This window comes from Cololabis saira, chromosome 17 (assembly GCF_033807715.1).
Source record: "Cololabis saira isolate AMF1-May2022 chromosome 17, fColSai1.1, whole genome shotgun sequence".
NCBI classification, from domain to species: Eukaryota; Metazoa; Chordata; class Actinopteri; order Beloniformes; family Belonidae; genus Cololabis; species Cololabis saira.
Genome location: NC_084603.1, coordinates 19,902,398 through 19,914,341, shown reverse-complemented (window position 1 = coordinate 19,914,341; position 11,944 = coordinate 19,902,398). Strand labels below are relative to the sequence as shown.

At 40.7% G+C, this 11,944-nt stretch overlaps 1 protein-coding gene across 5 annotated transcripts in view; it reads right to left on the bottom strand.

Annotated features, from left to right (window-relative positions):
• The window catches only part of marchf8 (membrane-associated ring finger (C3HC4) 8), a 74,736-nt gene that overhangs the window by 34,835 nt on the left and 27,957 nt on the right, over positions 1–11,944 (bottom strand). The gene's annotated exons all lie outside the window — the stretch shown is intronic.

Below are 11,944 nucleotides of genomic sequence, written 5' to 3'. Positions count from 1 at the left end.
TATTAAGTGATTTAACTTTTTGATAAAATTAGTATGCCGGTTAATCCAAATTCCTAATTTGAGACCAACGCTCCTTTCTCATCGGATTTAAAATACACTGAAAAATCACATTATGTGTATCTTATTTAGTCGTTTTCATGTAGATTATTGGAGGCCAAAGATGTTACTTATAGAATGCTGCTTATAATGAAAGCACACATATCTGGGACACTGACGATTTGACAAACAATTTGTATGTAACGTTATCCTTGTCTAACACGATATAACCAACGACGTCAGTTTCTAGCAGACGCTCTGTATACATCCTTTCATTTCTGCACAAAGCATTCCACCGAGTCCAATATCTTATCATGCAATTTCACAAAACAAAAAAGAAGAAAAAAACATGAGTAGCTTTTAATTTGTAAATGAACACTGTGAAACTGGATCAAGGCAAAAGTTTGGGTAAATGATGAGGCAACAGGCAGCCAACTCCAGTTAAATTAACACAGCCCCTTAGATGGAGATGATGCATCAAATTTACAACAAACCTTCACAATGTCAACACAGATGCATGCAAACTGTAATCTAAACAGTCATCACGCCTCTTCAGAAGACAACAGATCAAAGAAGGAGGGATTGGGCTGAGAGGAGAATAGGCTCCAAGTGGCAGCTGGTTACTCAGCCAGCCAACATCCTCTTCACTCCAACAAAAACAACCCTGATTCTCCTTCTGCACAGGTGGACGGTCTCACTAAGGGCTTTTTAAAGTAAAGCTAAGACACACGGGGACTGTAGAGAAGAGCAAACCTATTTCATTCCAAGAAACCAGTCAAAACCAGGTGTAGACTGCCAACATAGTCAATAACAAGAACATAAATAACAGTTTTTAATACGCAACACACTCAGTTATGTGCAAAATAGTGTAATTTATCACTCTTAGGGAAGGGAAGTTGTTTTCTATTTGTTCCCTTCGAGTAGCTCTTGCAGAGGTTTCGTATGTGCAGCAATTTAAGAAATCACCAGGGATATGAACACAGAGAAGAAGCCTTTCAGTGTCCATCAATCTAAAAAAAAAAAAAAAAAAGTTATCATCATTCAGCGCCACTGAGACTGCCCTCACTCATGGAACGATGTTGTGTTTCATACACAAGTTGTTTGTGGGCTCTATATTCAAGATGTAAAATCAAGCCGTCATTTAAGTAAGCGTTTGTGATGTGGACACGTCTCATTGGAAAATAAAGCTTCCTCACATGTGGTCAACATGGTGAAAGGGTGCGTTTTCACATAAACTAAAGTCTTTTCCTTAGCCAGTAGTTTTGGTAAAGACCAAACCGAAAAGTGGGTGGAAAGAAAACCTTAAACAAAAAAATAAAAACCCAAAGTAAGGGGATTCAGCCTCATTGTGGAGTTTTTTGTTTTATTTCCTTTTTGTTCTTTTTCAGAGTGGGGACAAAGATTTGACGAATGCCTTTAGTTTGGATTAATTTAACGACAAGTTTACATTTTACAATCCAGGTGCTGAACGCTTCATTAAAATGTCCAGCCAAAAAAATGAAGACAAGAAAAAAAAAATGCATGCAAAGAGAACTTGGAAGAAGAAAAAGCAACGGAACAGATAATGGGAGACCATTTTAGCTGCAACACCATCATCATGTCAAAAAACTGGAATGAGGTTTTGAAAACATCACTGACAGATACATCTAATCTATAAATTATTTGATTCCACTTAGCTAATTGCTACTCTTGTTTATTATAATGACCAAGCTTATGACATAATAAAAAACAGGTTTCTGCGTCAACTTGAAACCAATCTGTAAACTTCTGCTAAAACATGTGCAGCAGTTCGACCTGAACTAATTTGACATATTACTGAGGTGATTACTGAGAGTGGCCATAACTAGTCAGAGGAGGGAATAAAAACCAACAAAAACACCACTTATTATAGCTGATGAAGTTGAAGGCCAAGAAAGCGAGGCCACACAGAGTCAGATCCCCAAAAAAGAGGATGAACTGAAATACTGAAGGGTTGGAAGGAGGGATAAAGTCAGAGATGTAAAACAAAATGTGAAGCGACGGAGAGAGACAGAAGGCAGATCGAGAACTCTTGATAGCCCGAATTTGACAGAGGGAGAAATGTCAGATATCCCACTGGGCGTGAAATTGGCCTGTAATAGCCTTTTCAGTTCATTTTCAAATACAGTCATGCATACTGATAACTACAAATCTACAGTGTGTATGTCTGCAGCATTAGTCGCATCTCCCTCCAATTAAGGGAAAGGGAGATGGAAAATGAGAGGGAAATGAAGAAGGGGAGAGATGGTGTGTGAGAAAGTTTTCTTTTCTCATTTAATATTCTGTAAAACGTTGAAAAATTGCATAGGAACCATTCGCTCCTTATCTGTTGAGACCATGTGCTATTTTCTGATTTGGAGCTTTGCCCTGCATTTACATATTTTTGCGCAACGCAGCAGAGGGCCGCTTCCGAGTTTCGCATATTCACAACACTTAAATCTTTAGATCAAAATGAAGAAGCCTAAACATTAAGAGGGCTGTGACTGTGACATCATGGCCACCAACACAAAACCATTGATTCACCATCCCAAAATAACAAGTGTCTGACAGTATGGCAGCTTTATTGATTTGTAGCTCTTAACCCTACCCACTGTTCTCCTGCCCCCTATCTTGTCACGTTTTCGATTTTGGCACCCAATGGAGCAAATCTATTTCGACCAGTAAAAGCCGATGGCGATTTGCTGAAAAGGGGTCCCGCTGCGATTTCATGTGACCATCAGAAGGCTGGTCAGATGAAGGCGGGGAACCAACTTTCAAGTGCTTTCTTTCTAGCACCGACACTTTCATTTCCATCTGGGCCAGCCTCGGGCATGTGTGGTGCCAGCATGAACCCAAATAAAGTGACACTTGAGTGATGCGATTGAAAAGTGGTGCACATGCAAACAAACCTCAAGACAAATATCAACAATTAACTTGGAAGGAAGGTGCAAAGCTTATTGAAGATAAAAATGAGGTGTTTATGTTCAAAATTGCCTGCATTGCATGCACCCAAATTTCAAAAGGATTGAGTTCAGGGCTTTGTGATGGCCACTTAAATACTTGCACTTTATTACCTTTAAACTACTCTCCAAACAACCAATCTGGATTCAACCAAATGGATCACAATCAGCTAGTCACTGCATGTGCCTCCAATAATGACCCATTCATCTGAAACTAGTGCACTGGATGAGGAAAATTGTGGGGCAGTGGCTCTTAAGGACCTGGATTTGGGAACACTGCCTCTCAACAGATGAAGATGGGTTATGGTACAAGTCCAAAATTATTTTTGTGATGAAATGTTTTGATTTTCTCATGCAGTCATGTAACAAGGTCATTGTATTTGAAGATGTGCCTCAATTACCTTCAATAATGTCAGTTAGCCTATCACAGGCTACTAAAGCTCAAACATCACTTGCAATTCTCCGAGCTTTTTAAAGTCACATGTGACTGTGGCTGTAAACTTCTGACATCGAAGAAAGTAAATTGTATGTTTCATCATTTTACCTCATTCTGATGATCATGTAACATATATTCTAATTCAGGACAATATGGAGCTGGATGTGACATGTTCATGGTTGGACACTTACTGAAACTTTTCTAGTGTTTATTAATCAAACAGGTCTGAACTGCCACTTCACAACAGAAGTATTCAGTTTTATTCAATTGATACATTGAACCATCTGATCCCCCCTCCCCCATGAAGAAAATACAAACACGCGTTTGTATTGGCGATAATCTGGTGACATCAGTTGTGATGTCTTCTGAAATGTCTGCTGGCATTTTTCCAGCTGCAGACTTCAGAATTGAGCAGGAAAAGTCATTTATCACTAAGAAGAGTGACTCGCTGTTATGGAAAAGAGCAGAACATGCTGAACTCAGAAGAAATATGATGATCAACAGGGTTGTATCACTTATCGGGCAAAAAGATAGTGTAAAAGCATGTGACTGATGCCTGTTGCCACTAAAACGAGCAAAAACACCATTATTGAGGCATGAAATTTAAAATCCACAACTTTTCAATATTAATTTTCCTAAGAATAATGCATTTAGCCAGTTGTTCAAGTGTATTACTTGATCATGAATATGAATAACAGTAAAGTGAGAAAGTAGAGGCAGGTGAACTGCAGTCTGTATAAATGGCAACGTAAGTAGATGGGTTTATTTATGGCCAAGAAAGAATCAATTTGGGGTTTGGTGTACTTTCAAAAGATGTTTTGGCACGAGGGTAGTAGGAGCCGAGAATCAAACGGCCAAACCCATGGTTCATGTTCAGAAGAGATAAAACAGATACGCAGGTTGTATAGCCGATACCTCAAAAAAAGGACTGCCACGGCTGAATAAAGCTCTGGTGAATCGTTGCTGCTGGGTTTGGAGCATTTTAAACACTGTGAGCTCTGCATGCTAGTCTCAAAGTCTCCAAAGCTCAGGAAACAGAGTTTGAAGTGCTCTTAAATCATAAAGATGCACGGAGGGATGCAGAAGACACACAGGTGCATGGATACATCCCCTGAAACAGTTGTTAGTGATGGAGAGGTAGAAGCATTCTTCAGATATACACCACTTTGCTCTCATGCTTGAAATCCTTTGACTGACAAAACTGAGACATTTTTGAAAACAGGAATGATACGTTTCAGTGCCAAGTTTAGTGTCATAGTGACACTTCAACTGCTGATGGGCCTCCCTGATAGTGTCCTGAAATATATTTCCATACACTTGGAAATCTCCTTTTCCTCTCAACAATGACCTGTCATCCAAGATGAGAGCAAAGCAACCCTGCATCACGACCCTCCTACCACAGCACTTTGCATCATGTTAGTAAAAGTGAAGTACTAAACTGCTCTTAGGGAAACTTTGAGCATGCAGAAAAAGCAATATTCTGATGTAAATCTTTCTCTGTGATGTCATTGCCCATCCATTATAATTTGTGTTTACTAAATTCACAAACATGGAAACAAACCTGATCTTACGGAACATCTGAGACTTTAGCTGATGCAGAACGATCAGCTCTGTTCCCCTGCAGTCACAATAAGTCCGTCTTTTCTGACCGTGGCCTCCTGAATGTCTAATCAATTTGAGATTAAACTGTAATCCTTTTCAGTATTATGGAAATAAACACGTTTTGATAATAAGTGTACTGATCTCGTTTTCTGGTAAATATGACTCACATTTATGAAGAACAACTTACAGTGAGTGTCAAACTGAAAATGATTGTTGAATATAAATCAAAGCAGCTCTCTCCCACACATGCACCACAAACTCTAATCAATTGAACTCCAATCTCTATTTGTGTGTTTGTACACAGTTTCTCCTCAGATGAGGATCAGGTTATATTGTTGGGCTAAAAAAAAAACCCAACAAAAGCCAGCAGCAGACATGCATTAGCTCTATCGGTACGGACCCTCAATCCCTTGGGCCAGTTATAACCTTTCCAATGAGATGCACATTTCATCCGTACATCAGGGTCTACAAGAAGTACAGAAGCACAAGTTGGTGACAGATTTATACTCCTTATCCATTTTGAGTTGGGTGGCTGAATGCATCTGAAATGCTTTTCATAATGCAGCAGATTGCTGCAAAATATTATAAAGAAATCTTCATTAAACCTCCACAGTATGCACGTGTGTGGTGAGACATTTCATTAAGAGCCATTAGGATGCAGACAGCAGTTTGAGGCTGGATGGTGGTGGTGCTCTCGACCTGGCTAACCTGATGTCTCCAGCATCAGACAGTCGGTGTTATGAGGAAGGTCAGAAGACAAAGAAAATTACGCGAGCAGAGATTAAAAAATGAAAAGTTTTGTTGTGCATATGCTTGTAAACGACAGGGGAGAAATAATTGAAGTAGCTGGGAGAATTATATGAAAGAAAGAAAGAAAAACAAATCAGCAGGCAATAAGAGTCCTACCCTTGACTCTTCTATTCAGACAGGAGAAAATTTGGTGTGCCAATACGTATTCCTCAAATATACTGGGTGAAAAATGTTACAAAGGCCAGATGTACATTTTATTTTCAGTTTCAGTCCTTGAAGAAAAGGAGAAAAGCTCCATCCAACTCCATTAAATTCATCATCTGTGCTGAACTCTACAGGGCTGACCTCGATATAGAAAGAAAATAGAAACACAAGTGCACCCCCCTCCTTATTATCCAATTTTCTCCCCTCTGGGCCCTGGTCCACTAGCTATGACATCAGCAGTCCTCACCTGCTGGTAAAACAGATGGCACCTCATTATTGACCCCAGACAGATTGAGAAGGCTACGTTGTAAATATACTAATTAGGCTATTTTACATGCACAAACAATGTATCTTTCTCTTTCACCACAGTGGCATGTTTTCTTTTCTCCTGCACTTTAAGATCTGATTAGGGTTCGGGGTTGTAATAAGCTTCCCAGCAGCATACGAAACCTCTGCAGGGGGCTCATTGCTTATTAACGGGCCCAGGGTTGCAAAGCTACCTCTCCTGCATGTGAACCCTTCACTCACGCCTTCATCTCTGGCCAGTGGGTTGAAATAAGCTGGGAGCTCTGATAGTCATTATATTTGGATGAGAGTATGGAGAAATTATAGTGTAGTCTGTGCGCTCACAAAGCTGAACTGGCTTGGAGTGGAACATAAACACATTTGCTCATACAAAAGCAAATAACAGAAAAAGGAAATGTAAATTATTCCTGTATTTCTGACCATCAGAGGACAGCACCATTGGAGATGTGCTATTTTGTGAACACAAACAACAAAAAGACTTCAGTCAACAGGGACTCCTTAGACAATTTCATTTCTTTTTAACCCAGCTTGTTTGTTGCATTCAGCTGCTTTAAAGCGCGATACACCAGCAGGATACAGCTCAATCCATTCCCCTAAACGTCAGCTACCCGAGGAGAGTAACCTTGGATGCACAGACACTCTTCCTCCTCCCATCTCTGTGAACTGACAATGAAGGCTGGAGGAATGACTCTGTACTCCACCTAGCTCCTCTCACTGCCAACTCAAGGTCCAACATCATTTAGCTTCCAGTTAATCACCATCCAAAGTGGCAGCAGCAATTTACATTTAAAAGCTGTTTGTCTTACATGCTTCATGCTCACACTTCGCTCCAAGGTACATTTGCAATTTAAGTTAGGAAAATGCTTCAACCCAAAAGCTCATCAGAAGGTGAAACCAAGGATCTTCAAATACTTTTGAATAATGGCTGTTTTGTTCATCATTATAACAAATGACAATGAGGCTATTTTAAATAAGAGATGGAGAAGAAATGAGAGAAAACAGTCTTAACATTTTAAACCCTTCCCAATCAGTCCAAACATGACAAGCATTCAAAGCTTCCTCCAGATGGTCTTCTAGGACTGAGACCGCCTCTCTGCTCAAATACACCCTTCGCTCTGCTGCCCCCTGCTGACACATTCACACATACCCTCAACACAAATGTGCCAGGGGTCAGTGAGGCCAACACTTCATCCTACACAAACTTATTTCAAGTTATTTTTTGGATGCGTTTTACATTAAGACGTTCTGTTGAGGTATACAGAAGTTGACTTTCCTACTATGCCACGGCTGTGTAGGGTACAGATAGGGTTGCCACCTTTCAGAAATAGAAATAAGGGACGCCCTGATTTCAGCAGCGCAGGAGCCAAAAAAAAGCCCCAAAACTTCTAAACTGAATAAAAATGTGTTTATTTTATATGAAAAAACAAAATGCTTTGATTTAAAGTTTAAAATGCTTTAATAGCATTGAACTTTCATGACTGTAGAGACAGACAACCATACTAGCAACTGATATAGCCTCCTATGCTACGTATGTCCACATCAGTCCAGATGTAGAATATAGCCACAGGTGAAGAATATGGTGTAAAAGTTAATTCATTTCAATAATTCAACTAGAATATGGTGTAAAAGTTAACTTATTTCAAAATTTCAACTAGAATATGGTGTAAAATTCAATTTATTTCAATAATTCAACTAGAATATGGTGTAAAAGTTAATTTATTTCAATAATTCAACTAGAATATGGTGTAAAGGTTAATTTATTTCAATAATTAAACTAGAATATGGTGTAAAAGTTAATGAAAATACGGTACAAATCGTGTCCCGTATTAGTTCAATACGGGACGCAACATTTTTTTCTCAAATAAAGGACAATTCCGTATTTTACGGGACGGGTGGCAACCCTAGGTACAGACCCGGGATGGGTCCCCAGCGCCATCGCATGCTGAAATGTCCCTGGGCAGGACACTGAACCCTACGAAACCCCCAGTGAAACAAAACTCAAGCCGAGTTTCTCACAAGCCTGGATACATGGGAAGGAATTTGACAGGAAGAGCGTACAACATTGAAACTTACGCCAAATTGATGTGTAACACAACAGAGTAAAAGCAACTTCTTTTGGCTTTTCCTGTTATCACGTTAGGTACGCGTGAGCAACTTAATACCATCCTGTTTTATAATGATTCTGCCGCTCTACCGGCCTTTCTTGACAGCAGTGAGGCAGGACGTTGGGGCAGAGAGAGGGAAAAGACACGTAGTAACGGGTCACAGGCCAAGATGGAAACCTGTGCTGGCTGTATGCCGGCACATAAGGGGGCATTTCCTCCACCAGGTGGGGTTTCCAGCCCCCCCAGTTTTGGTTTCCTTCATTTTTTGTGTAAATTCAGTAATTTGATACTGGAGTTATAACAAAAAGACAGAGGCACTTGGAGAGTTTTCTATCCTCCATATTTTATTACATGTAATAATTAACAGAAGAAAGATCTTTCAATTATTTCAATAAGTATGACCTATATTCCCAAAATATCATCCTATGACAATAATAAAAGCCTAGTGTCATTAGAGTAAAATATTGTAATGCACTGTTTAAATGAGTTGCATCTGGCCACTGGTAATATTACCTATAATTATGCAGAAATTCATTCGTTTGTTGCAAAAAGCTACAAATAATTCAATAGCTACTGGTTTAACTATTGTTATTAATTATTATTAACTTTATAAGAACAGATTCTGTGGTGTAAAGCACAGCGGGTACAACACCATGAGCCATTCCAACATAATTACAGCGCTGGTGGATTGTGATGAGTCATGTTAACGACTCTGAGTTGTGACAGTCCACTCATCACAGCGACTGCCACCTCCGGGTGAAATGACCTCCTCCTCTCCCTGAAATTGTAAATCAGTCCTGAAAAAAATCTGACATCCCGCTCCCAGTGACGTCTCAGCTGCCTAAGCCCAACGTGTCCCTCACGTAGTTTGGCTGTAGTCTTTGATCGATGGCGCTGCCTTCACGTTCTTACTGGCTCACTGCTCATCAGCATGTTTGTGTCGTTGCTGCTCCATACGGGGGACGCTCTCTGCATTTTGCTCAACGTCCCATGACACAGCTCAAGGGGCTGCAGCGAGATGTTGAGACTCGCTTCATATAACTTTTTATGACACCACAAGACAGCACAATAATAAAAAAAAAGGATGAGCTTAGGGTGAAACAAAGAACAAACATAACTTTAAAATACAACCCTGTTTAACTAAAACTCCTCTTCTTGCCTTGAAGGTTTGTCTCAGCTGCTAGAGCAACACTGTCACACTTTAAAAATTGCCGTATTCCGTGACCAGTGCGGCTCACAATGACACACGGCCCATGAATGAGCCTCGGGACAGAGGCCGTCACTGTGGAAGAAAGCAGCACAGCTAATCAAACCGCGACTATTAGGCCAAAACGATCCACTTCATGTCAGGTTAGGAGGAGAGAGGCCGATGGAAAGATGGAGCGAGGTTTGCGTTTAACAGCTAGTCTTTTGAAGTGATATGCATGAAGTCAAAATCCCAGTGCTTCCACTTGGCCCACACACCAGCTTTTGCTTCTTCTGCATTTCCATCTCCTTCTGCTGTCATCTGAATCACATTTCGCATTCCCGTCCTCCTTTTCACCACCTTTTCATTTTCTCAAACCTTTCAATCACCATTTCAGCCCCACCCTGTCAATATTTTTCTGATCAGCTCTCCGTCTGCTTTAGGCAAATTTCTTTGGGATGGAGAAGCATTTCCACATAAACTGGAGCTGAGATCAGGTTTCTAAGAGGGAGCAGATGGTGATACTTTCCTGATGACATCTTTTGGCTTTTAAGGCATTTTCTCTACCGCTTGTTCCATCCCTCCCTCTTTCATCACGCACGCAACATTACAAATTCAACATTCCTTGTAGCTTAAAAGGCTTGTGAGCAGTTTGTACCTTCTGTGACAGACAGCGCTAGAAATCAAAGAAACAGCTGACTTTCAGAGCTAAACTGACCAGAAGCAGCTCTGTGCAGAGCCAAAAATAGTGTATTGGTACCGGTTTATTGTGAACCACTCAGCAATGACAACCTATTCAAGTTAAGCTGCTTGTTTTATACATTTCTGAGTTGTAAGAGGAAAGAATTTATGGAGACTGTGATGAGAAAAGACATCCATCAACTTGTAAGAGGGATATTAAATGTCCATAGGAAAAGAGCACTGATAAATCTTTTATGCTCTCCTCCTCCGAGTGCCCTGTTAGTTCAGTGAGTAATCCAGCAGCTGGCTTTGGGAACTGCATTCAGCAATGATAATTTAAATTACCAAGGGAGACATAAAGAGATGCTTTTCCATCGACACAAGGAAAAGATTGTCCTCAGATACCTGTGCAGCAGTTTTGGAAAAAGTTGCATAACACAAATATGCTCTACAAGTCTGCTGTCCACTTAAAGAAGATAGGACACCACTCATCATGCGACTGATGTCACCGATTCAATAGATGAACATGACTGCGGAATTAATATTCCCTTAAATAAAATGTGCACAAAGCAGTCTTTGTGATTAATAATAACAATAATAGTAACAATAAACACAATCATAATAATATCAAAGCAATGCAGGTTTAGGTAATGGCTCAGCAAAGTCCTTGGGACATGGTTTCCATGGAGACGACAGTCTGTCGGCCTGCGTGTCCCCAATGTTTGTCTTGTCTGGGTGTCCTGAGATTCCCATGTTGCACATACAGCACCATAATGTAATATCTGACGCGAGGGGGGGCCGTGACCACAAAAGCGCCTACATACATGCAATCATTGAAAAGACTGACTGCTGCCACGCGTGGCAGCGCGACCTGACACCGAGGATAATGGAGCAGTCACCAGCCTGTGGGGGTTGTTGATACCACAAACAAATACATCAATCAAAATGCCGGAGGACTGACAGCACGTTTCCGCAGTTTATAGGAATCACCTCTATTTTGCAGATTTTTCTGATCCGAGATTGTTCTGCAAATGGCTTTAGTTCTGCAACATTTGAGGCAGGGGGGGATGTTCTCTGAGGGTCAACTACCTCCATATTCCATGAAATGGAAAAACAAGAAACCAAAGCTTTCCTGCAGGTTTTGACAGCTTTGTCAGAAGCAAAGCTTCACCGTGTCAGTGGTGAACAACAATCCATCTTGTAATTCTGCCTCTGCTGCTTCAAGTCCTGCCAATAGTCTGTTTCTACGGCAACAAGAGATTCTTCTGTCTCACCTTCATGCTGTTTAATACAAATCGTAATTGAGCCACCTTTTACCTGATATTTTTATTCCCTCACCTTGGCCCTTTCTGAGTTTCTTAGGTTTTGCTCGACCTGCTCCAAATCTTTCTCCTCATGGTTGGTGATCGTCAGTGCTGAGTGCTGCCAGCCCTCTACAGTGTGCAGGGCTCAGTGAAAACCTCATAAGGACACATGGGCACTAGTGCATTCAGCCAGCTGCATCCGCGCCAACTTCAAGCTACAGGAGAAGATGAGCACGGTGCACACAATTTCATGGATTCAAGAGCAGCTTATGAACACTGCTACATGCCGTCATGATGTTTGGACCTTTATCTTTTTTGGGTTCCCTTTGGTCTCAGACTGGTCTTACAGTACATAACTGTCCAACAATATCTCCCAA